Below are 25,301 nucleotides of genomic sequence, written 5' to 3'. Positions count from 1 at the left end.
TGATCAGTGTGAATTTGGTCAATCAAGTTAAGGATTCTTCTAGTGCTGTCTGGTGCTTGTCTCCCCTTAGTAAATCCTACTTGGTCTGGTCCTATTAGGTAGGAGGTTATGTTTATCAATCTGTTGGCCAGGATTTTTGCATACATTTTTAGGTCAGAATTTAATAATTAAATTGGTTTATAATTGAGATGGGATGAGGGGTCTTTGTCTTGTTTCGGAATTGTTATTATTATTGCTTCCAATAGTTCTTTGGGGAAAGATTTAGAGTTAGCTAGATGGTTAAACATATTAGTTAGATATGGAACTAGAGTTTCTTTAAAGGCTATGTAATATTCCGCTGATTGGCCGTCAGCTCCTGGTGTTTTGTTTTTGGGCAATTCATTGATTACTTTAAGGGTTTCTTCAGGTGATATAGGTTTATTCAATTGTTCTTCTTTCTGCTCTTTCTGACACCTGACAATTTCACAGAAAGGAAATCTATCCTATGGGAACACAGACAACAATAAAATCCTGACACGTTCTAATGTATCTAACGTTCTCATTTATCACAGTCCAATAAACTGGACACCATAGGATGTTTATCCTCTGCCACGTCACTACTTTCCCCCCCAACAGATCCATCAACTTTCTGATGGTACAATACTTAGTATGATATAACAAAAAATACAGATGCATGAGAGAAAATGTTTTGTTCCCTGTCATACGGCAACCATAAGCTTTGCTGTGTTTCTCAACTTTGGGCTGCAGTTACCTTGAACAAAACGTTTTACTCATCCTACAGCATTGAATAAAGGTTTTGTAGGTTTTTGTAAATAGAGGAAATATCATCTTACCTACCTATCGTCCTGACAAATCAAGCTGAGCAATTGCTAGAATTTTTTTTAATTCACAATATAATCAGATATTTTTTTTTTTTTAAGAAGCAGTACATTGTTTTACCACACGATACATAACAACTCTATAAAGACCATAAAATTAAGTATAAATACAATAGTGAAATAAAGATTCCATTTTCCGATGTTTCGTCCAATAAAAAGATTGTTTTATTTGTAGAATACGTTCCCTTAATATGCACCATCCAAATACCAGTTTGTCATATTTAATTAACCAAGTAAATTTAAGGCTCTAACAGGTACTAGTCTGACTTGGTGTTAGCCCCCATTTCAATGATTTAGACAGTCAATAATATTTTCATAACCAATCCTCAGTGGCGAAATTACTAGGGTCGCAACAGTCGCACTTGCGACTGGGCCCTGGCATTCTGCCAGTGTGGGGGGCCCCAAGACTCTGCACCTCCCCCTGTACCTCCGGCTGGCATCTAACTATACAGGAGAGGGGGGCAGGAGGGGGTGATCGGCAGCTATGTGATGTCCATGGGATGTCCCTCCAGCCAGCACAGTTCACTTCCCAAGTGAACTGTGTATACAATGGAGACGGGAGGGGCCTCTGACCGAAGCAGGCACCAGATTCAGCGCACAAGTTTGTCGCTCTGTTTGTACACTCCGGTACTTGCCGATACATGCTCAGGTCAGAGGCCCCTCCCCTCTCCATTGTATACACTGACACTCTGGAAGTGAACTGGGCTGGCTGGAGGGACATCCCATAGATATCACAAGTAGGGATGAGCAGAAGACCCCCCAGTTCGGTTCGCAGAGGGGGACGAGCTCGTGGCCCCGCCCTCAGCTACATAAGAGCGGTCACAGACCCCCAAAGCATCCTCCCCATGTTGAGGGCATGTGGCCTGGTACGGTTCAGGAAGGGGGGCGCTCTTTTGTCCTCCCCCTCTTTTCCTGCAGCCTGTCAGGTTGCATGCTCGGATAAAGGGTCTGGTATGGATATTTGGGGGAACCCCACGTCATTTTTTTTTAAATTTGGGGTGGAGTTCCCCTTAATATCCATACCAGACCTGAAGGGCCTGGTAATTGAATTTGGGGGGACCCCCACGCATTTTTGTTTATCAATGACTTTCAATGCCTTTTTTCTATATTGCCGGAAGCTGACAATTCATTGTAGCCACGAGTGGTTTTAAATGACTTTTTTTCCTTCAGAAATTACACTTTGTGCAGGGACAGTTCTAAGCATGGGAAACAAGCGCTGCTTTACAGGCATGCTAGTGTAGTGTAGTGTACCCCATAGGTACAACATTTAAAGGAATATTTCACTTTTATTGTTTCACTTTAAGCATTATTAAAATCACTGCTCCCGAAAAAACGGCAGTTTTTAAAACTTGTTTTTGCATGTCCCCTGGGGCAGGACCCATGTCCCCAAACACTTTTTATGACAATAACTTGTATATAAGCCTTTAAAATTAGCACTTTAAGATTTCTCCCATAGACTTTTACAGAGTGTTCCGCGGCTTTTCGAATTTGCCGCAAACACCACAAATTGTTGGTTGTTTGGCCATGAGTTTGACTCGAACTCAAAGCTCATCCCTAATCACAAGGAAGCATGTACAAGGGCTGCTGCTTCTTGCATTTAGACTTCTCATGTAAGGTTAGCCCGACACTGGCCCCCCACCGTGACACTGGCCCCCACCTGTCACCTGTGACACTGGCCCCCTATCTGTGACACTGGCCCCGCACCTGTAATACTGGCCCCCCACCTGTGACACTGTTCCCCCACCCATCACAATGGCACAATACCCTCCTGTCGCACTGCCCCCTCCTATAACACTGCTCCTCCCTCATTCTGCATCCTTGTCACACTGCCCCCTTCTGTCATATTTACCCCCTCCAGTCACACTACCCCCGTCATTCTGCCCCCTCTTGTTACACAGCCCCCCTCCTTTCACAGTGCTCCCTCATTACACTGCCCCCCTCCTGTCATACTTCCCAGGTATCCTTTTCCTTTTACACTGCCCCCTCTTGTCACAGTATCCCGCTGTCATACTGCCCCCTCCTGTCACACTGCCCCCATCGTACTGGCCCTTCTTGTCACACTGCCTCCCTTCTTTCACAGTGCCCCCTCTTATTTCTCTCCCCCCCTCTGGTCACACTTTCCAGATACCCTTCTTTGGTTACACTGCCCCCTTCCTGTCAAAATACCCCATCATACTGCCCCGTCACACTGTCCCCCATCCTTTCATAATACCCTCCCATCATACTACAGATCAGGGGCCCTTCCTGGTTTCTTGCACTGGGGCCCTGAAGGTTAAAGTTACGCCTCGGCCAGTCCTAGAACAGTACATATCAGAACAAAGTTTACATTAAAATCAATAGAATCACCATAAGGCTAGTAGTCTATTTTCCTTAAAGCATATTGTAGTACGCTGTGCAACAGATGCACAATTTCCTATGTTTTTTTTTTTATGTCACAATGTAGAGAATAAGAATACGATTTCCTATCATCTGTGCCCAGTCTTGCCACACATAGTTAATTCAGCTCTGAGCAATCCACTTTTATTGTTCAGTGAAAATTAACAGACTTCCAGATAAAAACCTGTCTAAATAAAAAGTCCTTTCTGTTCCCTTGCTTCGAGTGACAGGGTTTTTACATCTTGCTTGGACACATGCACATTCCTGGATGTTTATCATAATATGGGGGGTGATCCACAGTTCATTGTGAGAGGTAATGTATGTCACTCAAAGCAAGGGGACGGAAAGGACTTTTTATTTAGACAGGTTTTTATCTGGAATTCTGTTAATTTTCACTGAACAATAAAAGAGGATTGCTCAGAGCTGGATTAACTCTGTGTGGCAAGACTGGGCACAGATGATAGGAAATCGTATTCTCTACATTGTGACATCAAAATAAATAAATACAATTTTTGGGTTTACATCCACTTTAAGGGCCAGATTCACGTAGAAGTGCGGCGGCGTAACGTATCGTAGATACGTTACACCGCCGCAAGTTTTCATCGCAAGTGCCTGATTCACAAAGCACTTGCAATGAAAACCTACGCCGGTGGCCTCCGGCGTAAGCCCGCGTAATTCAAAGGGGCGTGTGCCATTTAAATTAGGCGCGCTCCCGCGCCGGACCTACTGCGCATGCTCCGTTTCGAAATTCCCGCCGTGCTTTGCGCAAAAGTGACGTCATTTTTTCGAACGGTGACGTGCGTAGCGTACTTCCGTATTCCCGGACGTCTTACGCAAGAAATATTTTTTTTGAATTTCGATGCGGGAATGACGGCCATACTTTAACATGGGCTGTGTAAAGTTAGGGCACCTAAAACGATGACTAACTTTGCGACGGGAAACTAGACTAGCAGCGACGTAGCGAACGCGGAAAACCGTTGTGGATCGCCGTAAGTACTAATTTCCATACCCGACGCTGGTTTACGCCGCGAACTCCCACCAGCGGCGGCCGAGGTATTGCATCCTAATATCCGACAGTGTAATTCAATTACACCTGTCGGATCTTAGGGCAAACTATGCGTAATTGATTCTATGAATCAGTCGCATAGTTAGGAAGCCCCTAAAACAGAGATACGACGGCGTATCAGGAGATACGCCGTCGTATCTATTTTGTGAATCTGGCCCTAAGTTCCTAAGTCCTGTTGTACTGTGTAGTGACAACACATGACATTTTTGTGGAATGTATAGAGTCAGCCCTGCCCTTTTTCCTTTTGATAAACTACTAAATCATGCCCCTTCTATTTGTAAGCTCTTATTGATTTGTAATCCAAAATAAGGACTGGGAGAGATAATCAGACTCCTAAGATTATACAGGAAATGTGGACAGGACAAAGGGCAGCTTTGAATTTGTGACAAGATCATTAGGTTTTTGTTTTTCTGTTTCTTTTTTTGCATTTATTGCACATATGTAACAAAATGAATGCCTTTAAAGTGTCATTAAACCTGCATCATAAAAAAACTATCAATAAATGCTGTATTACATACTGTTAAGTATGAGATTCGTTTTATGTTTTCAGCCAGTGGCGGAATTATCGGGGTCGCCACAGTCGCACTTGCTACTGGGCCCTGCAGATCCGCTACTTTAGGGGGGCCCACCCGTGTGCCAGTGCGAGGGGCCGTCAATATGGCTTTGCTGACTACTGGGAGGCCTGCCGCAGCCGCGCTGCCTGCCCATTCGTTCCGCCGCGGGGAGGGAGGCTTTCGCCCGCTGAGCGGAGAGAACACTGGCTGAGAGAGACTCTGCACCGTCCCGCCCACCTATCCAGAGAGAGAGACTGTAGGGAGGCGGGGCGCACACTGAAAAATGAAGTCAGCTGACACCAATCGAGTGGAGGGGAGGTGCTCTCCCCATGAGGAAAGGCACGGTGACGGAAGTAAGTGATGGATTGCAGTGCTATCGATCCATCCAAACCTCCACCACCTCTGCTTCTTACTGATCCCATCCCTACCCCCATCACTTCTACAACAGAGGTGATGGGGGGGATAGGGATGAGATCAGTGGGGGGGGGTAGGGATGAGATTAGTGGGGGGAGATAGGGATGAGATCAGTGGGGGGGGATGGGATCAGTAAGAGGTAAAGGTGGTGGTGGGAGAGGATGGCACCACCGTTGTCACCCCCCCACGTACCACCGCTGCCACCCCCCATGTACCACCGATGTCACCCCCCCACGTACCACCGCTGTCACCCCCCCCCACGTACCACTGCTGCCACCCCCCAAGTACCATCGCTGCCACCCCCCAAGTACCACCGATGTCACCCCCCAAGTACCACCGCTGCCACCCCCTCAACATCACTGTTGCCACCCCCTCAAGTACCACCGCTACCACCCCCCTCAATTATCACCACTGCCACCCACCCTCAACTACCGCCGTTCCTGCCTCCCTAAAAAAAAAATCAAAATCATGATTTTTTTTGGGGGGGGGGCCTTTGTGATTTCTTGCACCGGGGCCCTGAAGTTTCTAGTTACGCCTCTGTTTTCAGCAAAAAATATATGGTTGATCCTGCTGTTCTCTGTCTCCCCTTTTGATCATGTCCCCAATGCAGTTGGGGATTTTGAGCATTGTTGGCAGCTAGGGCACATGCTCAGTTTTCAGTGAGTTTCTTTACTGAGCATTTCCTCGCTATCACATCTGAGCAGCCCATGTGACTAAAGAGTCACACATGTGGGTGTATACGCAGTGGTAAATGACAGCCCACTCCCTCCCTCCTCCTTTATGCCCACTAACCAGCTAAACACAATAGTAGTGGGATGTTACATCTTGATTGATGGAGGCTTCACCTTCCTTTTATTCCAAGACATAGGCTGGAGAGGTGTGACACAGCCTGTGACTGGCAGAAATCCACACCATGTTATTGCCAAAAAACGAATAAAGATTTTATTTCAAATATATATTTATATAACAATTTAAAACGGTTTATATTATTTATTTTTATACTGTATCCCGAAGGTTGTTTTTATTTTATTTTGAACATGTGATCAGCAGCAGAGGACTAGAAGTTCCTGTTGCTTGTGTTTCCCTAAAGACAGGATGGAAAAGAGCTGGGTCTTGTCATGTGATTGCTGTATATTTATTAAGAAAGTATTTACTTAGGTGTTTTTTTTATTAAAAAAATTACAATGCTAGCATCCACATACAGAAAGACAAGGAATCATGTAAATTAAACAGTGTTGTGGCCCGTATTCACATACATTGGCGCATATTTATGCCGGCGTTGCGCAGAGAGGCAAGCACCGAATTCACAAAGCACTTGCCTCCCAAACTGCGCTGGGTTCCCTCGGCGTAAGCCGTCGTAGGTGGAAGTGGGCGTGAGCCATGCTAATGAGGCGTGACCCCATGCAAATGATGAGCCGAGTGCCATACAAGTACTTAAAATGAACGGCGCATTCGCCGTCCCGTGGACGTATCCCAGTGCGCATGCTCAGAATCACGTCGGAACTACTCCCTAAGATACGACGGATCACTGCCTACGACGTGAACGTAACCTACGCCCAGCCCTATTCACGTACTACGTAAACAACGTAAAATACGACGGCTGTGTTCCCTGGTCCATACCTTAGCATGAGTTGCGCCTCATATATGGGGAATAACTTTACCCTGGACGTACGACTTACGCAAACTGCGTATATTATGCGCCGGGCGCAAGTACGTTCGTGAATCGACGTATCTCCCTCATTTCCATATTTGAATAGGAAATCAATGGGAGCGCCACTTGCGGTCAGCATAAATATGCGCCCACGATACGCCGGCGTAGGAAAGTTACGTCGGTCGGATGAAGCCTATTTTCAGGCATATCTCAGTTTATGGGCACGGCGCATAGATACGACGGCGCATATTTACACTTATGCGGCGTATCTCGAAATACGTTGGCGTAAGTTCTTTGTGAATCCGGGCCTGTGTGTTTAGTAGCACTTTAACAAACCAAAGGGGAGTAAATCAAATAAGTTCATGGTTTGCATACACTTTAAAGATGGAAGGTGTCCTAACAACTCAAAACATTCCTGGAGAAAAAGTCCACTCACTTAGCGTTATTTAAAAGGAACTGCTATTAAAGGGGAGTCTGCAGATTAATTGTTGGTATGGCTATACTCCCAACAATTTGCCAAGTTTATTTAAAGTGTATTTCCACTTTTGCAGTCAAATTTGAGAAGGCAACTCTTCCAAAAGCAATACACTTCCATGGGTTCAGTAACTCTCCATTTTGCTAAAGAGAAAAACCGACTACAAAATGTTTTCTCCTCTTGGCTAATGTGAAATCTTTAAAAACACGTGGTGTACAGATTCCCAGCCCCCAGATCTTAGCTTTTTAATACAGTAATCTGTCTGCTTCTCTCAAAGCCAGAGTCATCTCAAAACACATTACAGAAAAGAATCATCACAGTTTTTGTTTTATTCAGCTGTAAATATTAAAAAAACAGAATCACTGAGTTGGAAAAAGGACCACCCCCCTCAAAAAATGACTCAAATCAGGTGTCGCTAATCACTTTCTCGATGGCACAGAAAGCCATTTGACTTTGAACTGTGATCAGCTGGGGTTATTTTGATTAGCTCAGTATAAAAAGAGATTTCCTGGAAAATGTCAGTCCCTGATAGTGCAACTGAAGCAATCAACTATGGGATGCAATGCACTGTCAAAAGATCTCTGGGATAAAGTTGTGGGTATGTATACAAAAAAATTCAAAGGCTTTATTAATGCCTAGAAGCACAGTTAAAGCAGTGTTCCAGCCAAAATATATATATTTTTAAAGTCAGCAGCTACAAACACTGTTTGGTTTGATTGAGGCCGATCCGTCCATCGGATCGGCTGCCGGCGCCACCATTCCAACTGTAGCGCCCCCTTACTTTCAGTATGGGCACTACGCTAAAGTTAGTGGGGAATGGGAAAGTTATTTTGCTCCTATTCGTAATTTGCTAAATTTTGGGCTGCTGTCATTCCTGAACTGTCCTGTAGGTCAGTCTGCGCTCCAGGGGTGTTGTCACCACCCCTGGGCGACAGGTGGCGCTAGAGGGGTTCTGGCGGAGCCGCTTTTCCCCAGCAGCCAATTAGAGGAGTTTTCCCTCGCAAAGCATGCTGGGGGAGAGTATATCTGTGGCAGACGCCATTTTTCTAGGTTATTCGCGTGTTCCATGTTCCAGGTGCGGCACCCACCTTTAGGGTGTGCGCATGGCCTACCAGGCCGGGATCGCATTCTATGCGATGTTCCATGTTCCTGAGAGGGGCCCCAGTGACTTACTGGGTCCCCAGTTCTATTGAAAGGATCCCAGGCTGGGTGCCGCTCGATTATGGGGGCCGGCTTGAGGAGAACCCGGAGGCAGGTTGTCCAACAGAGCTTGAACGAACCATCGGGGATCTGGTGACTGGAATGCTGACAGGTACACTTTGCTGTCATCCGGTGACCTATGCTTAAATCTACTGGGAGGATTCACTCAATTCGTCCTTTTATCTCATCCAAAGTAACTGGCCTGTGGAAAAGGCCCTAAAGCCAGGTCTGTAGCAGAGGCCTGTTCCTTCCAGCAAATCTAAAGTGACACTTAGGCTGCCAGACTCGTGGCGGAGGTCTGTCCGGGGGCACTTCACCCACTCTGGCTGGAGTGGCAACGGATTGCAATTGATACTACTGAGAGCAGGATTGCTCATATCCAGGCCTGATACTGCAAAGTTCTCGCTTGCTTCATCAACCTTTTCTCCTCATTTGATGTTGATGTTGGCCATGTTGGGCCTGGAAATAAAGCATTTGAAAACCATTATTCATTAACTGGACATTCGCTCACTACTCTTCTCATTAAATACACCCCTAGACAACACCGAGGTAACTTAATACACCAATCCCAAAACAAACAAGCAGCTCCTTCGGGGGTAGCGTTACACAACTAAGGGAAACTGGCAGCGGAGCCTTGCGGCTTCACTGCCAGTTTCCTACTGCACATGCGCGAGTGGTGCTTTGTGAATGGGCAGCTTGACTTCTGGGACACGGGTCCCAGAAGACAATGGGGAGTCCGCTGCAGGAAAGGACGTGACGACATGGGCCGCAGCCTGGCTGGATCGGAAGTACACTCGGTACTTCCAAAAAGGTAAAAGAAAAAGAAAAAATATATGAATATGCAAAAACGAGATGTTTAGAGGTGATCTTTAGCTTAAGACCACCTCTCAAAAATGGGTGGCACTCCGATTTAAGTCTATTATTTAGAAGTGGGAGATGTGTGGTACAACACAGACCCTTCCTGGATCAGAAAACCGCTCAAAACTGAATGAAAGAACCAGGAGGAAACTTGTCAGAGAGGCTACCAAGAGACCCATGGCAACTCTGAAGTAGTTGCAGGAATTTCTGACAGAGTGGTCATTGTGTGCATGTGATACCAATATCACAGTTTCTCCACATATGTGGGTTGCAAAAAATCCACTCCTCAAGAAAGGCAACATGCAGTCACAATTGAGCTTTACCAAAACGCACCTTGAAGATTCTGAGGCCACATGGAAAATGATATTATGGTCAGATGGGACTAAAATATTATCATTTGGTCTCAGCAACAAATAGACATGAGCGGTTCGAACGAATTTTCATTATTCGAAAATTCAGATATATTCAGAATTTCCGAATTAGAATAATACCGAATTTAAACTTATACGAAATAAAAAAATTGGACTTGAATACTTTTAAAATGTGAATACTTTTCAAATTAGAAAACTTTTTGAATTCGAATAGTTTTGCAATTTCCAAAAATAAAATAGAATCTTAATATATTGTATTCCTTTATTTTCTATTCTATTCTATTCTTTTTGGAAATTGGAAAACTATTTGAATTCGAAAACGTTTCAAATTTTAAAACTTTTCAAATTCGAAAACTATTCGAAATTGTTTTGAAAACATTTCAAATTCAAAAACTTTTTGAATCAATTCAAAAACGAATAAACTAATTGAATTTCGAAAACAAAATAAACAAATTAAACAAATTTAACTAAACAAATTTATGTAACTAACAAATTGAAACAAATTTTCTCTTTCGCTCATGGACGGACACAGCCTTAATCTTGGGTATTAGCCTTCCTTTAGGAGTTGACTAGGCAGAAACTTATATATAAAAGGTTAACTTATCATACACCCTATAGCCCCTGCCCAGGGGGCGGGCCCTCTTGGTATAACCCCTCTCTCTGCATCTCGCAGATCAGTTTTTTTCTGCCTAGTTTCAGGAGAAGACATGGCTCCCTTCAGGTCCATGGCTTGAAGGCTGTTAGTTCAAGATTCTGGATTTTTATTTTTTAGCGTGCTGGGTCGTGCACGACATGCCCGCCGCTCTACGGGTGGCCGGTGAGCTATGCGCTCCAGGGCTTGAATAAAGCCGGTCTACAGGGTCGAGTCGCAGTAGCCTGGCCGACAGTCATCTCCGTTACCATGCGGAAGATGCACTGTCCAGGATTCTCCAGCATAAAACCACAGGAGGGTAAGTACTACTACCTTGCTTCAGCAAGAAAACAGAGCTGGACATCCCTGGAGAGGTGAGTAAAGGGCTCTATATTTCCCTTCTACCCTCCTTCCCCTTCCCTCCTCCCTAGACTGCTGAGGTGAGGGTTGCCCTGGGGAGCTCCACCTGAGAACCAATATAAAGTATAAGTGCATAGATATCGCTTACTTGTGTCCATGTTGTCAGCTGCTGCTTCCCTCTTACAATGTAGAGAGCTGCATAAGATATTCTGCTGCTGTGTGTCTGGCGACCATTTTTTCTGTGACCATGCTGGATTGTTTGTATACCTGGCGGCCATTTTCTTGTAGCCACTGTTGGCCTCTACTCAGAGCTCGGCGGCCATACTTCTGGGGTCTGTATGCACTACCGCGGCCATTTTCTTGTAGCCGCCCAACGTTGGAGGTGTTGCTCACACAGCGCCCAAGGGGGGGCTGTACCGCGTCTCCCAGCCGCTCAGCGGCCTGCGCGGTGCGCCCCAAGAAGGGGGCGCTTAGAACGACTATCCTCCGGCAGCATTTCCCCATGAAACTGGGGCCTCTAGCGTCCCGCTCGGCAGCCATTTTTTTGTAGCCAATGCTAGTATTACAGCACTGGCGGCCATGCTTTTGGGGCCTCAGTATGCTTGACCTCTAGCGCCTGAGCGGCGGCCATCCTATAAATCAGCAGCCAAACAGACACACGTTACTGACTAGCAAACAAGCTGATAAGGACAGCAGCCTTGTAGATAGCAGCCTTTCAGCAGACTGACAGTTATATTCAGCGGACAAGAAGCAGCTCAGCTAAACGGCACTGCACTGCTGGTTCCAGGGTAGTGAGTCCTCTGGGGGGGTACCCCTCATCTCTGCTGCAGTTAGGAGGGTGGGTTGTCTACCTTGCTTGGAATCCCTGTGTCAAGCGTGTGGGCAGCATGGCGTCAGAAACAGACGTTACTTTCCCTGAAACACCTGAGCTGGCAATTGATGCCCCTGTACCTGATGTATCGGTGGACGCTATGTCGGCAATCCTAGATGCCTTCATTGCCAAGGTGGAATCAGCGCGTGGAAGAACAGGGGCTAGAAAGCGCCCCCTCCCCCGCCATCTTCTGGGGACAACTCAGATACGAAGCCAGGTCTAGCTACCACTCAGGACCCTGACTCTGAGGTATCTGACGGTGCAGACCTAGAGCGGCAAGACAGTGAGGAGGACTCTGGACCCAGGTCAGCTCGCAAGAAGGCTCTGTTGAGTGACCTTATCACCGCAGTGCGAGATACCCTAAAAATAGAGGGGTCTGTAGAAGCAACAGAAGCGCCGGTCCCCTTTGGGTTCCATAAGGTGACCCGCACTGCTAAAGTGTTCCCTTGTGTGTCTTATTTAGACAAACTTTTATACAAGGAATGGGACAGACCACAAAAAACTTTTTTGTACCTAAAAACCTAGCGGTACGTTACCCACTGGAGGAGAGTTTCTTAAAGAAATGGACCTCGCCCCCCCCATAGTGGACCTTCCTGGTTCCAGACTAAACAAGCTTACCACCCTTCCGGTGGAGGGGGGTCCTGCCTTCAAGGACCCGGCGGACAAGAAGGCAAAGTCAATATCCCGTAACCTATACACTGTAGTAGGTTCAGCGGTACGTCCAACCATAGTTGGGGCGCTGGTGTCCCAGACACTCACGGAGTGGGCAAATTTACTGCTCAATGGGTTACAAACACATCACGCTTCCATCCACGAGGTAGCCCTAGCGGAACAACTGGTACAGGGCCTAAAATTGTGTGTGAATCAGCCTTTGTCACTATTCCTCTGCTGGCTAGAGCCTCTGCTCAGGCTGTGTTGTTACTCCGTCTACTGTGGTTGAAGAATGGGTCGGCGGACCAAGCTTCCAAGAAGGCCCTAATGGACCTGCCCTTTAAAGGCAATAGACTCTTTGGAGCTTGCCTGGATGACATTATTAAGGATGCCACAGGAGGTAAGAGCACCTTGCTCCCACAGACCTATAAGGGGAAGGAGCCACGTCGGTGACAGGGGCCCTTCTTTACCGCACCCAAGCGTTTTTTCCGCCCGCCCAGCGCTGCAGGAAGAAAACCACAGGCCAATAAAATGCCTGCTCAGGGACAGAGACGTCCCTGGTTTTGCAAACCCGTTAACAAGAACACGTCCACATGAAGCTGCACCCCCACCCATCCCTCGGGTGGGGGGACGTCTTCGCGAATTCGCGACCCGGTGGACATCTCAGGTTCCCGACCGGTGGGTTTGCGAGGTAGTCTCATCAGGGTACAAGATAGAGCTCCTATCTTGCCCACCAAACAGATTTTTTCCCTCCAACCTCCAGCTACTACTGGCTCGTCGGGAAGCCCTAGATGGGGCAGTTCAAGACCTGCTGGAACGCGGGGTGGTTATTCCTGTCCCAGTACAGGATTGTTTTCAGGGGTTTTACTCCAATCTGTTCATTGTACCAAAGAAGGAGGGTGTTCGTCCTATCCTGGACCTCATGGCCCTCAATTGCTTTGTGAAGGTACAAGGATTCCGGATGGCATCAATCCACTCTGTCGTTACTACCCTCCAGCCGGGGGACTTTCTGGCATCCTTGGACATCAGGGATGCCTATCTACATGTCCCCATATGCACAAAGCATCAGAAACTTCTGCGCTTTGCGGTCGGGGAAGACCACTATCAGTTTGTGGCTCTCCCCTTTGGCCTGGCATTGGCACCAAGGGTCTTCACCAAGGTGCTTGCCCGAATTCTCACGCTACTAAGACAACGTGGCATCGTTATTGTGGGCATCTTGGACGACCTGCTTCTGAGGGCTCCTTCAGCCTCAGAATTAGAGGAGAGCGTGTCTTTAATATGTCAGACCCTCAGACATTTCGGGTGGCTTCTGAACATTCAGAAATCAGTAATGATACCGACTCAACGCCTAGTGTATCTGGGATTGATCCCGGACTCCTCAGAGGCAAGGGTGTTCTTCCCTGTGGAAAAATTGCAGACCCTTCGGACTGCGGTGCGGTAGTTGACGTCCCAGAAATGGTCGTCACTCCGTTTCTGCATGCGAGTCCTGGGCCTCATGGTGGCCTCCTTCAAGGCAGTACCATATGTGCAATCTCACACGTGAGTATTACAGAAGGAAATTCTGTCCAGATGGGACAAGTGCCCATCATCCCTGGATTATCAGATCCGGGTGAGCCACCTGGTCAGGGCCTCCCTGGTTTGGTGGCTGACCTCACCGGCACTTCTGTCCGGGAAGTCGTTCCTTCCTTATCACTGGACAATTAGAATAGGGTTAGAACTTGAGGGATCCCAGGGGCCCAAAAGACCAAACAAAAAAGGGTGGCAAGAGGACTATATCGGTACTGTATAGAGAGATAGACTCGAAAGGTAGTAAGAGTAAAAGATATATATCAATTTATTAACATGGTATCAAAAAGACAAAACATAGTCATGAAAACATCAAAAATAATGATATAAGACAATAAACATATATTGTGGGACCAGCCATGCAAATCCCTGGGCTAAAGTAGTCCCCAAGGGGAGGATCACGGTGAAAGAGGAGGTCACGCAAAACGGGATCTCAACTAGTTTTGCGACTGGGTCGCTTCGTCAAGAGAATTCTAAAAATAATACATAGTTGTTAGCACAAAGGGCTATATATACATATACATAAACATGCATAGGCCAATCAAGTGTAAACAAACATGTATTGGGGTATTTAAAATATGTAAAGAAACATTATTTAGGGGAACAAGCGTTTGTGTGGCTTACCTATAGAGAGAACACCAAGTTGCTCGGAAGTCGCAGCCAAATGCGGGAAAAGCCTCCCGCGGCGACCAAGGGGGACAACTGCGGAGAACCTGTTTGACTATATACATAGGTATATCGTGAGTTGAGACTGAAGTGTTCTGTTAAGTGGTAGTGGTGAAGGGGTAACACCGTGGCAAGTGTAAAAGAGGTATTTGAATTGAGTGAGGGAACATGACCGCCTTTCGTCTCCAATCCACCCCCTCTTCTTTACCCCCCCTCTTTTTCCCCCCTCCTCTCTTTCTCCTTCTTACCCCCTTCTCACCCCCCCCTTTCCCCCCTCCCCCCCCCCCTCCTCCTCCCTCTATCCTTGGGTTTCATGTTCCCTCACTCAATTCAAATACCTCTTTTACACTTGCCACGGTGTTACCCCTTCACCACTACCACTTAACAGAACACTTCAGTCTCAACTCACGATATACCTATGTATATAGTCAAACAGGTTCACCTCCGCAGTTGTCCCCCTTGGTCGCCCCAGGAGGCTTTTCCCAGGTTTGGCTGCGTTCTTCCGAGCGACTTGGTGTTCTCTCTATAGGTAAGCCACACAAACGCTTGTTCCCCTAAATAATGTTTCTTTACATATTTTAAATACCTCAATACGTGTTTATTTACACTTGATTGGCCTGTGCATGTTTATGTATATGTATATATAGCCCTTTGTGCTAACAACTATGTATTATTTTTAGAATTCTCCTGACAAAGTGACCCAGTCACGAAACTAGTTGAGATTCCGTTTTGCGTGACCTCCTCTTTCACCGTGATCCTCCCCTTGGGGACTACTTTAGCCCGGTGATTTGCATGGCTGGTCACGCAATATATATTTATTGTCTTATATCATTATTTTTGATGTTTTTTAGACCATGTTTTGTCTTTTTGATACCATGTTAATAAATTGATATACTGTATATCTTTTACTCTTACTACCTTTCAAGTCTATCTCTCTATACAGTACCGATATAGTCCTCTTGGCCCCCTTTTTTGTTTGGTCTTTTGGGCCCCTGGGGTCCCTCAAGTCCTAACCCTATTCTAATTGACTTCAAGGATGATGGTACTACTAATTTTTTATTGTTTATATTAAGAGGTTCTCATATTAAATCACTTATCACTGGACAGTCATCGCGAAAGATGCCAGCCTTATCGGGTGGGGGGGAGTCTGGGGGGTCCAGTCGACCCAGGGTCGCTGGCCCCTGGAGGATTCCCACCTGCTGATCAATGTCCTGTAACTTCGGGCGATCAGGCTGTGCCTCGCCGCATGGTCTCAGAGACTACAGGGGCGTCCAGTCAGGATCCAGTTGGACAACTCCACTGCGGTGGCATATGTCAACATCAAGGAGGACCAAGAAGCTCAGCTGCAGCGTCGGAAGCCGCGCACATTCTAAGGTGGGCAGAAAGGAGCATACCGGCACTGTCGGCCATATACATTCCGGGTGTGGAAAACTGTCAGGCGGACTACCTGAGTCGCCAGTCGTTGGACCAAGGAGAATGGTCTCTGCACCCGGAGGTGTTTCAGCTCCTTTGCCAGAGATGGGGCACGCCAGACGTAGATCTCCTGGTGTCTCGACTCAATCGGAAGGTATTGAGGTTTGTGGCCAGGTCGAAAGGACCCATGGGCAGACACCACAGATGCGTTAGTGGCGCCGTGGAGTCAGTATCGGCTAATCTATGCCTTCCCTCCTCTAAAGCTCCTGCCTCTTCTACTTCGCAGAGTAGAGGCAGAAGAGATTCCAATGATCCTAATCGCCCCAGATTGGCCTCGGCGTCCTTGGTACGCCAATCTAGTGCAGCTAGTAGCAGACGTTCCTTGGCGTTTAGCGCAGAGAAAGGACCTGTTGTCACAAGGTCCCACACTGCTTTAACGGCATGGCCATTGAAAGTCAGGTACTAAGAGACCGGGGCCTATCGGATTCGGTCATTTCTACCATGAGAGGGGCTAGGAAGTTATCCTCTAGGAGGATTTACTATCGAACCTGGAGGGCTTACTTAGCACTTTGCGAAGAGATGAGGTGGAATCCACAGACTTATTTTGTGTCCAGGATACTGCTGTTCCTACAGCGCGGGGTGGACCAAAGACTTTCCTTAAGCACGGTTAAGGGACAGATCTCTGCCCTGGCTGTTTTCTTTCAGTGACCCCTGGCGACTCACTCTCTAGTGAGAACTTTTGTACAGGGGGTCCGACATGTGGCCCCTCCGGTCCGTCCTCCACTACCTCTGTGGGACTTTAACCTAGTTCTCTCGGTGCTTCAGAAGGCTACGTTTGAAGAGATCACGGAGATTCCCGTATTGACACTTTCTCAAAAAGGTGGTCTTCTTGCTGGCGGTCATGTCAGTTAGATGAGTCTCTGAGCTGGCCGCCTTATCATGTAGGGCTCCCTACCTAATTTTCCACAAGGATAAGGTGGTGCTGCGTCTGCAGCCATCTTTTCTACCCAAGGTCGTCTCGGCCTTCCATCTCAATGAGGATATTGTACTTCCATCCTTGTGTCCTAACCCGTCGCACCCTAGGGAGATGGTGTTTCATTCCTTGGACGTTGTCCAAGCCCTGAGAGTATATTTAGCTGCCACTGCTCCGTTCCGGAGGTCAGACTCACTGTTTGTTTCGGTGGCTGGGCCCAAGAAGGGCCTAGCAGTCTCATCAGCCACCATCTCTAGGTGGATCCGACAGACAGTAATGCAGGCTTGCGCCATAAGGGGTCGGGCGCCCCCCTTTTCTATCACGGCTCATTTGACCAGGGCAATATGTGCCTCCTGGGTGGGGCTATAGGGTGTATGATAAGTTAACCTTTTATATATAAGTTTCTGAATGGTCAACTCCTAAAGGAAGGCTAATACCCACTAAGTCAAGATTAAGGCTGTGTCCGTCCATGAACGAAAGAGATTTTACGGTGAGCATAAAATCCTATTTTTTCGTTGTGCACATGTCTATCACTAAACAATATGTCTGGTGGAAATCCAATACAGCTAACCATCCAAATAATAACAATCCTAAAGTAAAGCTTTGAGGTGGTAATATGCTGTTATGGAGGTGTTTCTCTGCAGCAGTAACTGGAGCACAGTCAGGAAAGAGGGGGCAAAATACCGCCAAATGGGAAGAAGGTTAGCCTTCCAACATGACAATGACCCAAAGCACACAGCAAAAAAGACCACAAAGTGTTGAAGGAGAAAAAAGTGAATGTGCTTGCATGGCCTAGTCAGGGTCCAGCCTTAAACCCCATTGAAAATCTGAAGAATGACATGAAGACTGCAGTCCACAAGCGGTGACCATTAAATTTAACTGAACTTGAGAAGTTTTGCAAAGAAGAGTGGGCAAATATTGCAAAGTCTAGATGTGCAAATTTAGTAGAGGCTTTAATTAATGCAAAAGGTGGTTCAACAAAATACTGGCACAGCACTTGGATGTTGTAAGTTGCAGCTGAAACGTCTGGAATGTCTTCATTTCATGCTTCAGAGCAACAAAATGTGATTATTTTAACGGGGGTTGATACCCACTGTATGCTCTGCCAGGAGGAAGAATTATGTAAAACATCTACTGGATGAGGACTGGGAGGATGTGTGGTCTTTAAATGCTTGTTCAACATTTTAGCTTTTATGAGAACCCATACAAAGTACTCTTTCTCATACCTCACTTTCTCCTGTATTGCCAAAAATCTACTCCAGTATTCACCACTCTACTTTCTTGACAGGACAGGAAGGAAACGTGCCATATTTGGGGGTCACATGCCAATTCACAGAAGCTGTGAATTCAAGTCTATTTCTTAAAATATACAAAGTTAGGTTGTAACATTTGTAAAGATTCAGTGGCAACTTTATCTAACAAACTGACCTTGAAAATAGGGACCATTTACACAATCCCCTCTCCCCCTAATTCACTGAACTCTCATCAGTCAGATCAGTAGGGGAGATTTTCTTTCTTCTGGGTACCATATGACATCACGCCGCGCGCCCTCCAGAGATGCCAAACCCACCCCTACAGCCACCAGCAGCTCCAGATGGAGGATCTCTGTGTGACTGTAGCTCGATTCACACAGGCCCTGTTTGACAAGAGCCAGAGATCGGGAGTGACATGCATGGCTGCAGCTTCTCAGGAGTGTCTTGCTGAGAGACAATACAGATTGAGAGAGAGAGAGAGCAACTACACATACTGAGAGACAAGTCCATGGGCAACTACCGCTGAGGACATGTGGCCCACGGCCCCAGCCCTATGGCCAGTCCGGGCCTGATTTCACAGTTATTCTACTAATTCAAAATCCAATAGTGTGTCCATCATATTTTCAAGATCCATACAGTGGACCTATGAAGATCAGATGGCAGATTTTCAAGGCTATCTATTCCTCAAGGGTAAAATTTGTGTGCAGGTCTGTACCTGTACCAATACATTGCAATACCAATATATAGACTCATTTGTAACTGATTTGTTAATTTTGTCTAAAGGGCTTGTGATCCTGGGAGGTGACTTTAATGTAGCCTTGAACCCCCTTCTGAATATCTTGTGGGGAGCTTCACATATATTGCATATTAATTTCTCAGGTGGTTTAAGAACCAACTCTGTGAGGAAAGACTGATGATAGATGCATGCTGATACCAACATAGGCTAGAGGCTAGAGACTACACATTTTACTCTTCAGTACAGAGACATATTCCAGGATTGACTATTTCCTAATACCCCATTCTTCTCTAGAGGCAGTTATATAGACCACTATAGAACCTATAATTCTTTCAGACCACGCTTCAATGACAATTACTCTCATGGTAGGCCAAACCTTACAGAAATAATGTCACTAGCGACTCAATGAGGGTCTTTTACAGGTTGTAAGGATACGAGCCATGTTGGATACAGAACTGTCCACCTTAATCTGTATTACCTCGTTCACTGAGGTTTTGCCTCTGTGCATCTGGGAAGCCCGTAAGTGTGTTATTAGAGGCACACTAATAAATATTGGGACCAGACATAAAAGAGAGAGTCTAGATAAAATGTCTACTTGAATTGCCCAAATACAGGGCCAGATCCACAAAAGAGATACGACGGAGTAGCTGCTGTTACTCCATCGTATCCCTTGTCCTAACTTTGGAACTGATCCACAGAAGCAGTTTTCCAAAGTTAGGCAGAAGATCCGGCATGAGTAATTGAATTACGCTGCCGGATCTTAGGATGCAGTACCGCATCCGCCGCTGGGGGCATTTCGAGTCGAAATGCCGCTTCTGGTATGCAAATTAGCACTTAGGGCGATCCACAAAGCTTTTCAGCTTCGTTTTTTCGCCGTAAGTTTTAGTTTGCAAGTGTAAAATTAGGGCTGGTTTTACAAAGTGTAAAGTTAGTAACACCTTGTAAAAGCACATTCAAGCGACGGCATTTGGTATGCATTCCTGAGGGAGAACTCCACGGCAATTTGTAAAATCAAAACCCGCATGGGTTCCCCCCCCAGGAGCATACCAGGCCCTTAGGTCTGGTATGGGTTGTAAGGAGACCCCCCTACGCCGAAAAATCAACGTAAGGGGTCCCCCTACAATCCATACCAGACCCGTATCCAAAGCACGCTACCCGGCCGGCCCGGAATGGGAGTGGGGACGAGCGAGCGCCCCCCCCCCCCTCCTGAGCCGTGCCAGGCCGCATGCCCTCAACATGGGGGGGTTGGGTGCTCTGGGGCAGGGGGGCGCACTGCGGGCCCCCCCACCCCAGAGCACCCTGTCCCCATGTTGATGAGGACAGGACCTCTTCCCGACAACCCTGGCCGTTGGTTGTCGGGGTCTGCGGGCGGGGGGCTTATCGGAATCTGGGAGTCCCCTCAAATAAGGGGGCCCCCAGATACCGGCCCCCCACCCTAAGTGAATGGATATGGGGTACATCGTACCCCTACCCATGCACCTGGAGGCAAAGTGATAGTTATTAAACACACAACACAAGGGTTTTTAAAATCATTTATTAGTCTGCTCCGGCGGCCCCCCTGTCTTCTTTAGCTCTAATACCAGGGAGGGCTTCTTCTTCCGCTCTCCGGGGGGGGTCTTCTCCGCTCTCCGGGGGGGGGTTTCTTCTTCCGCTCTCCGGGGGGGGGTCTTCTCCGCTCTCCGGGGGTCTTCTTCTATCTTCGCCGCTCTCCGCTGTTGACTCGGCGCACCCCGGTTCTTCTCCAGCTGTCCGGTGCCTTCTTCTTCAGCGCTGGCTGCCTGCTATCTTCGTGTGTTAGCTCAATTACTAGCAGGCAGCCAGCGCGGTCTTCTGTGACGTCATCTTCTTCTCTTCTCCTCCCTTCTTCCGATGTTGACCCGACGCCTCTTGTCACTGCAATGATGGAAGCGCGCCTTGCATCCCATTTATATAGGCCTCACCGTCCCATCATGCTCCGGTAGGTACCCACGTGGGTAGGCACCCACCACGTGGGTACCTACCGGAGCATGATGGGACGGTGAGGCCTATATAAATGGGATGCAAGGCGCGCTTCCATCATTGCAGTGACAAGAGGCGTCGGGTCAACATCGGAAGAAGGGAGGAGAAGAGAAGAGAAGAAGATGACGTCACAGAAGACCACGCTGGCTGCCTGCTAGTAATTGAGCTAACACACGAAGATAGCAGGCAGCCAGCGCTGAAGAAGAAGGCACCGGACCGCTGGAGAAGAACCGGGGTGCGCCGAGTCAACAGCGGAGAGCGGCGAAGATAGAAGAAGACCCCCGGAGAGCGGAGAAGACCCCCCCCGGAGAGCGGAGAAGACCCCCCCGGAGAGCGGAAGAAGAAACCCCCCCCGGAGAGCGGAGAAGACCCCCCCGGAGAGCGGAAGAAGAAGCCCTCCCTGGTATTAGAGCTAAAGAAGACAGGGGGGGGCCTCCGGAGCAGACTAATAAATGATTTTAAAAACCCTTGTGTTGTGTGTTTAATAACTATCACTTTGCCTCCAGGTGAATGGGTAGGGGTACGATGTACCCCATATCCATTCACTTAGGGTGGGGGGCCGGTATCTGGGGGCCCCCTTATTTGAGGGGACTCCCAGATTCCGATGAACCCCGCCCGCAGACCCCGACAATCAACGGCCAGGGTTGTCGGGAAGAGGTCCTGTCCTCATCAACATGGGGACAGGGTGCTCTGGGGTGGGGGGGCCCTCAGTGCGCCCCCCTGCCCCAGAGCACCCAACCCCCCCATGTTGAGGGCATGCGGCCTGGTATGGCTCAGGAGGGGGGGGGCACTCGCTCGTCCCCACTCCCATTCCTGGCCGGCCGGGTAGCATGCTTTTGATACGGGTCTGGTATGGATTGTAGGGGGACCCCCTACGTCGATTTTTCGGCGTAGGGGGGTCTCCTTACAACCCATACCAGACCTAAGGGCCTGGTACGCTCCTGGGGGGGGAACCCATGCCGGTTTTTTATTTGAAAATTGGCATGGAGTTCTCCCTCAGCAATGCATGCCGAGCGACGCTGTCAAATTTTTTTCATTTTTTTTTTCCCGATGCAACTTTTAAAAGCCGGCGCGATCCACAAAACTCGGCGATACGTAACTTCGCGCATGCGCAGTACGGCCGGCGCGGGAAAGCGCCTCATTTAAATGGGACTCGCCCCATTTGAATAGGAACGCCTTGCGCCGGCCGGATTTAAGTTACACAGCCTGAAATTTCTAGGTAAGTGCTTTGTGGATCGGGCACTTAGGTAGAAATTTTAAGGCAGTGTAACTTAAATGGGATTTTTTAAGTTGCGCCAGGTTTTTGTGGATCTGGCCCACAGTCACTGGAATGCACACATAAACAATCATTAGCAGTGGCAGAGGTGACTGAGCTCCACCTGTTGGGAGATCCATTAGCAATATCATGTTTATACCTCAAATCAATACTAGGCAAGGCTCTAAATATACAAAGCCAGATCACATAGCAGATTGTTTCAGAAGATTCTATAAAGCTCTATTTAATTTACCAGAATCACAATGTCAGTCAAGGGAGGATCTTATAGATCAATACCTTACAAAGGCAGGGTTGCCCAATCTATCACCTCAGGCAAGGGATTCCATTGAGGATCCTGTAACTGCAGAAGAACTATTAATTGACATGCCAACAGGAAAAGCTCCTGGGCTGCCTGGGCTGGACGACGTCTCTCTTTATTACTATAAAACCTTTCACCAGTGCTTAACGACATGGCTTCTAAGGGCCTATAACTCTACTTTACGGACCAATATCCCTTTAAAATACTGATTATTTTTTTTTTATTAAATCTTAGCTACGTGACTTCTTCAGCACTAATCTTGTATGATACATTATGACCAAGTCGGGTTAATGCTTGGTCAGCCTGGTAGAGTGTCCTGGGATAACATCTATAGGGCACTGAACCTAATTAATCTCGCCAAGTGTCATGTGCAATTCGTTTTGTTCCGAATTCGTTTTTTAACAAATTTTGACAAATTAGTTAATTCCGAAATTTTCCCATTTCTGAAGTTTCGGATTTCGTAAATTAAAAATTTCTGAATTTTTCGGAATTTCATAAATTTGAAAATTAAAAATTTCATAAATTAAAAAATTTAGGAATTTTGGAAATTCGAAATTTCGGTAATTCAAAATTAAAAGTTAGGAAATTCGAAATTCCGGAAATTCGAAAATTCGAAATTGGAAAAGTGTTAATTCAAAAATTCAGAAATCTAAAAATTCGAAAATCCAAAAATGTGAATTTCGAAAAATTCAGAAATTCGAAAATCCAAAATCTGGAAATTAGACATTTCAGAAATTTGGAAATTTAGTAAAATTAGAAATTTGAAAAATCGAAATTCGAAAATTGGAAATATGGAAATTTGAAAATTCAAAGTTGGGAAACTCGAAATTTTGGAAATTCGAAAATTCTAATTTACATTACATTCAGTAATAGACAAATTTGAAAGGTTATTCCAATACCTATAATTTAATAGTTATTATGCAAAAAATGTAAATTCTAAAATTAAAAATTTAAAAAAAATTGAAAATTCAAAATTTTAAAAAAATTCTAAAATTCAAATTTTTTTTAAATTCTAAGGGCTAGATTCACAGAAGAAGTACGCCGGAGTATCTACTTTTGGCTTTGATCCGATGGAGTTTGCGTTGTTTTCCACGTCGGGTATGCTAATTAGCTTTTTACGGCGATTCACGAAGGTACGCGCGGTCGTCGCATTCTCTTACGTCGTCACTAGACGGATTTTCCCGGCGTATAGTTAAAGCTGCTATTTCTTGGCCTATCTTTAGACTTGCTATGTTAAAGTATGGCCGTCGTTCCCGCGTCAAATTTTAATTTTTTTTTGTGTAAGTCGTCCGTGAATAGGAAAGGACGTAACTCACGTCGACGTTCAAAAAATCACGCCGGTGCGACGTCATTTCGCGCAAAGCACGGCGGGAAATTTCAAAACGGAGCATGCGCAGTTCAAGTGGCGCGGGGAGTGTATTCTACGGTGTGTGTGTGTGTTTTTTTTTTACAAGACTTTACACTTCCTTCGTGAAATGGTAGGGGTACAGTGTACCCCATTACCATTTCACACAGGGGGGGTCAGGATCTGGGGGTCCCCTTTGTTAAAGGGGTCTTCCAGATTCTGATAAGCCTCCCGCCCGCATACCCCCACAACCACCGGGCAAGGGTTGTGGGGATGAGACCCTTGTCCCCATCAACATGGGGACATCCTCCCCATGTTAAGGGCATGTGGCCTGGTGCGGTTCAGGAGAGGGGGGGCCGCACTCTGTCCCCCCCTCTTTTCTGCGGCCGACCAGGTCAACGTGCTCGGATAACGGGTCTGGTTATGGATATTTAGGGGGAACCGCACGTAATTTTTGTTTTAAATTGACGGCGGGGTTCCCCTTAATATCCATACCAGACCTGAAGGGTCTGGTTATGGATATTTAGGGGGAACCGCACGTCATTTTTTTTTTTAAGTTGATGGCCGAGTTCCCCTTAATATCCATACCAGACCTAAAGGGTCTGGTTATTGAATTTGCGGGGACCTCCGCGCATTTTTTTCAAAAAGTCTGTGTCCCATTGACTACAATGGGGTTCGGGGTTCGGAGTTCGGGTCCGGGTGTCCGCTCAACTCTAGTGCTTATCTAATAGTTTCTTGAAACCATCAATGCCCCCCCGCTGAGACCACCGCCTGTGAAAGGGAATTCCACATCCTTGCCGCTCTTACAGTAAAGAATCCTCTACGTAGTTTAAGGTTAAACCTCTTTTCTTCTAGTGGCCACGTGTCTTGTTAAACTCCCTTCTGCAAAAAAGTTTTATCCCTATTGTGGGGTCACCAGTATGGTATTTGAAAATTTAAATCATATACCCTCTCAAGCGTCTCTTCTCCAGAGAGATTAAGTTCAGTGCTCACAACCTTTCCTCATAACTAATATCCTCCAGTCCCTTTATTAGCTTTGTTGCCCTTCTCGCTCCATTTCCAGTACATCTTTCCTGAGGACTGGTGTCCAGAACTGGACAGCATACTCTAGATCAGAAACATCTGTCCCTAACCTGCTACAAGAACTTGAGGCTTACTCAGATTACAATGTCAATCTAACCAAGTCAGAAGCTTTAGATCAGGGTTGCCCAACTAGTGGCCCAGGGGCCACATGTGGCCCACGGAGCCCTCTGATGTGGCCCGCAACCTCCTGCTTTGGGATGGAATAGAATAGAATACTGTTATTAAAGGTCTGTTTTATTACTAAAATCACAGGGTAAATATGCAGTATCTCTTCTGCGGTGGTTACTGGGCTGCTTTCAAACTGATCCGCAGGTGCAAAGCAGTACACCTGCGGGTTA

The 25,301-nt window shown here is 46.8% G+C and overlaps 1 protein-coding gene across 4 annotated transcripts in view; it reads left to right on the top strand.

Annotated features, from left to right (window-relative positions):
- Positions 1 to 25,301, top strand: part of LOC120945491 (myomegalin-like) — a 416,745-nt gene that overhangs the window by 286,353 nt on the left and 105,091 nt on the right. The window lies entirely within an intron of this gene.

Source organism: Rana temporaria, chromosome 7, assembly GCF_905171775.1.
Source record: "Rana temporaria chromosome 7, aRanTem1.1, whole genome shotgun sequence".
NCBI lineage: Eukaryota > Metazoa > Chordata > Amphibia > Anura > Ranidae > Rana > Rana temporaria.
Note: the sequence above shows the minus strand (reverse complement) of the source record. Positions and strands in the feature narration are given on the sequence as shown.